This window comes from Pollicipes pollicipes, unplaced genomic scaffold (assembly GCF_011947565.3).
Source record: "Pollicipes pollicipes isolate AB1234 unplaced genomic scaffold, Ppol_2.1 Scaffold_7262;HRSCAF=8765_pilon_pilon_pilon, whole genome shotgun sequence".
Classification (NCBI taxonomy): Eukaryota; Metazoa; Arthropoda; class Thecostraca; order Pollicipedomorpha; family Pollicipedidae; genus Pollicipes; species Pollicipes pollicipes.
Window position 1 is genome coordinate 16,255,073 of NW_023597055.1, and position 5,096 is coordinate 16,260,168.

Sequence of the window (5,096 nt, forward strand, 5' to 3'; positions counted from 1 at the left end):
ATGGATGCCTTCCTGGAATGGAATTCCCCTTGATGACCTACCATGAGTCTCGGTTTTTCTGACCGTGTTTTTTCCAATGCTACAGAAACGGCTTACACCATGCGCACTACACGGATAATTCGTAAACTGGTTACGTTCGGGCTAGTAGTCTCTTAGCGTGCACTTTTGATTCGCACATGTTGCGTAAATGCCTCCAGCAGCTGTCCACAGTGTTGCCTCGCTTCTCTAAACAGCAAAGGTTTGCGCGCCTCTGCATGACTCAGGCTCTGGAATTTCCAGGCTGTAGCCCGCGGCGCACACAGTTGCGCCATCTCGTCAGTTGGGTGGCGGCATGAGCGGCGACCGGGCCATGGAAGGCGTTTGTTCCAACCTACAAATGGGTGTCGGTGTGCGCGCGCAACTCGGGGCTGTGCTCCTGCTGACGCTGACGGCGTGGCTGACGGACGCGGTTCCCACAGCCAACAGCAACCGGCCGGACATTCTGCCGACGGACTGCGGCCGCCGCACCGTGCGGCCGGACGAGGCGCTCCGACCGTTCATAGTCGGGCCGGGCAACACCACCGCCTATTATGGCCAGTATCCCGTGGCAGGCGCGGCTGGTCATGTACGATGCCAAAGTGAAGGGCTACGTACATTACTGCGGAGGCATCATTGTCTCGCACGAACACGTGGTGACGGCCGCCCACTGCGTGGTTGAGGTGGCCCCACATCGGCTGCTGGTGCGTGTCGGAGACCTCCGATTTGACGACCGCGAGCTGTTTGAGCAGGAGTTTGCCGTCGCCAGCTACCATGTGCACAGCCGGTTCGGCGCGGGTGCTGGCCTCCGGCACGACGTGGCCCTGCTGCGGCTACGTCGCCGCGTCGGACCCGGCATCGAGTTCGGCCGCTACGTGCAGCCGGCATGCCTGCCGGCAGCCGGCGCCGAGTACGAGACGTTTCTGCTGTGCGAGGTGTCCGGCTGGGGGCGCATGGCGGACCCTCGCTCCCATCTCGGAGGTGCTGCGCGGCGTCTCGGTGCCGCTGGTGTCAGACGCCTTCTGTGGCGCACCCGAGGTGTACCAGGACCGCTTCCTGCCCGGCGCTATGTTCTGCTCGGGCCCGACGGGTGGCGGCGCCGACAGCTGCGAGGGCGACTCGGGTGGCCCGCTGGTGTGTGGCGACGAGGGCAGCGGCCGCTTCGTGGCTTATGGCGTCGTGTCGTCTGGTGACCCGCTTGGCTGCGGCCGACGACCCGGCCTCTACACTAAGCTGTCGGCCTACGTTGGCTGGCTGTTGCGCCGCCTTGAGCTGGACCAGGAGGAGGATGCGGCCCCGAGCACGACAGTGATCGCAGCTAAAGATGCCGCCGACCGGCCTCAGGGCGACCTGGGCCGGCCTTGTTCCACCCCGGATGGTGCGGCCGGCTTTTGCCTTCACTTGCGAGACTGCCCCGACCTGCTGCCGGCGGACGGCGAGGACCTGTCAGTGACGCTAAACCGGCCTCTCTGCGGCCTGGATGCGGCCCAACACACCCGCTGCTCTGCTGCCCTGGCCAGAAACCGCGCCGCGTCGGCTGTGGACGGAGCAGGTTTTCGCCACCGTCGCAGCTGGGCGCTGCGTTCGCCAAAAACGCCGCCAACTTTTCCCTGGATGGCGGCCATCTACGAAAGGCGAGAGGGCGGTGGAGGTACGGCGTTCTGCGGGGGGCGCCGTGATCTCCGACCGATGGGTGTTGACGGGGGCGACCTGCGCTCGTGATGACCGCCAGCTGAGTGTGCGCTTCGGTGACCTTGACTTGCAGGACACCTCTGACGACAATCCTAACGCACCTCCGTTCGAGCTGGACATCATCGAAGTTGCGCGGCATCCCCAGTTTGCGCCGCCGGAAGACGGAGCTCACAACATTGCCTTGCTGAAGACTGCATCACAAATTTCGTTTCTCCAGCACAGTAGGCCCTATTTGTTACCAGATGCATCCCTTACGTCGACTGTGCCAGCGGGTAATGACCTCATCTTTGCGGGCTGGGGCGCGCCCAGATTTGGAGACAACACTGCGCTCTTGTCTCTGAAATGGGCCAGGGTGGGGTGGTGGATTTCGGAGATTTAGAAGCCAATTACACTAAGGTCCGAGCACCACACACCAGTATTTTAATGCAGGCTCGTTTTGTACGAAGTTTATTTGAACCAACACCGGAAGTTCTCGTGTGCTATCAATGTGGGCGATCAGGGTTCCGTTTTCATGGAAGTTGTCAGGGAAGGTAACATCGCGAGGTGGTACGCAGTGGGGCTGACTGTTGGTGGAGTCGGTTGTGGCAGCGAAGAGTTTCCGGATATCAACATCGCCCTTGGACCATCACTGGACTGGATCCAATCAATCATCACGGCGCCATCATAAATGTTGCCTTTAGTTGCCTGTGCCATTGATCAGTGCAACCGCACAGCCACACCTCGTTTTTTCAGCAGATTTCTAGTGCGGTGCATCGTATGAACTGAGCTCTGTTACGCCGGCTTTATGTGAGCAGACGCCCAATACATGTCAGCAGTCAGCAACACTATGTCAGCCGCAAACGCTATCTCGACCATAACGGATCCTCCTGGTGGGTATCTAGCATATCCGCGACCGGCGATCAGGAGGCAGGAGCTAGACGACCGCCGCAGTGCTGATGAGCAGAGCACAGACACACCACTGCCAGAGTACCTGGCGGTTCAGCGTTACAAGCTGGACTCCGACAGGAAGCCGCTCCCATTGGGAGGCGTTTCCGCTGAAGTGTAACCCGTTCCAGTGTCAAAAGGCGTTCTCCAAGCTAATGTTTCCGAAAGCTCTGAATATGCTCATACACCAACGGCAAATAAAGCGGTCAGTTGTTCGCGATCAATGAGCTTACACGTGGCGCGAGAGGTCAGGGTTCTTTCAGCCGCCGACGCTGTACGGTAACCTGCAACCCAAATAAAAAATTTATAAAAATGCGCCGTATGTTGACGCCCGCGCGGAATAACAGAGAGATTGGCGTAAAGGGGATGGAGAGACACGGCGTACTGCTCACACATTCAACTGGCATTCATATATATACATATGATTTCACTAAGAATTAAGCAAAGAAACACGTTTGTATAGTTGTATGCCTGTTAAGCTGCATCACGTTAACATGTGTTGCAATGCTGATGAACATCATTTCTAGGAAAAATTGTCATTTGTGTTGGTCCTAGTGGGACAAAATATGGACTAGATACATCAACCGGCTACCAACCGCGAGATCTCGATCGAGTCAATCCGCGGATTGTCGGCAGGACTGTTTTCTTCGTAGTTTGGTGAGACAGGGTCATATCTAACACTTGACATTTTCGTGAAATCAGCGAATTTGGGCGAATTTTAAACAACGCATTACGCTGGGGTATCCGAATACGCGTTTAAATAACGTAACAAAATGGTGCGTTTGAATTAGGCGCGAATCACGACATGCCAGAGAGAATCTTTCGAAAACCTTTGGGGGTCTCATCGACCTCCTATACCCCTACACGGCGAGGGAGGTAACTAACCTACTGGTTACCACTAGTTAATCAACTTCTTACCGCACAAGAAATGATATAGCCCCACCTTGTTTCGTTACAGAATACTGCCGGAATCCCTCATCGGCTCACATGTGCGAACCTCGCCTTCTGGAGTCGCTGTAATAATTCTTACAACGGGACCCTCCGTGGGCAAATTCACTGCCGCTGCTCAGGATCAGTTGCCCATGGTCATCTTAGCAAACACGCTTCTGTGGCCGCATGTCAATCCCCCAACGGAAAAAATCAACCAACTTTTCCGGCAGCCCAAGCCCGACTTTTTCCTTTTTCGGGTCATTTCGGGATCGGGATCGGGTGTCGGGTGATCGGGGGCAAATGATCCGGCCCCTTTCAGGATTCATTTCCGACCTTTCCAACCTTCCTGGGAGTCGCGAGAAGGCTCAGCTTGAAGAGCTTGAGTCTCCACGTCCTGCTAATCGCGAATCCATTCAACGGTACCCTACACGTGCTACTGCTACACCCACCAGCTGCCAGAGGCGTTGCGAAAATACGTCCCACCTTCATCTGTGCTCTCGGCGAGAGAGATTTGACCAACAGCCAACTCCCAAATTCTATAGGGAGTGAGGTATTTTCAATCCACTGGCTAAACAACTGCCTAGTACTACGTAGGACTTTCTCCATTCGCTCCCCGCTGAGGGATTCCTAACGCAAAAGGGTATGCTGACGCATTTAGACCGCGTGTGACAAACATTCCTTTCATTACACCAGCTGGGAAGTTCACAGTTCGCCCTCAAGCGGTACGCAGATTTACGGGGCTATGCAAGATAGTTGAATTTGACACATCAAGACGTTGGTCGGACCACGATACGTACACTCTCATGGCACAAAATAAGGACGCACACACATCGATCTGCTATTTTCCTCCAGACTGTCCATTGAAACGCATAGAAAAATACCATGCAGGGGTCGGACGTCATATAACAACACACAATAGCCACAGATTTGTATTAAACATGCTAATTGCTGTGATACGACGTAGCGCCAAATGATACAAATAACTGATCGCAATTAATGCGCGAGCAGGCAATCTCAAAGAGACCTACGGAACGCATATTCTTAATTATCTAAAAGGAGAAAAAGGGATCTCAGAATCGCCGAAGGGTCGATTCCCTCGCCGGCTTACATTTTGCCGAGGGGAAGGCGTCGAGTGTCCAGCCGTCGACGCACCCGGCCGGTAGGGCTCCCACACCGTGCCCCCCCACTGCTGAACGTTCCCGTGTGCTGTTTGAGCATGCTCCGCATTGGCTGAACGTATGCTACTTCGACGAGGTCGGTGTTTTTAAAGGCCCGGTCCCCCTGTTGGTCGTACTGGCGTGCATGTCCGGAATGAACACTCGGGCCAAGCGTAGTAAACAAAAACCGTGCTCGCACATTGAAAAAACAGCATGTGGCCCCGCGGTGGATTGACACGCCGCGCGCCGCATTTGAAACTAACCTATTCAATCCTGTTCCCGGATTATAAAACACACACGTCGTACGAATGACCCAATTGCACTAAAAACATAGCATGTGGCCCTCGGCCGATAAATACGCCGCGCGCCGCATAACCA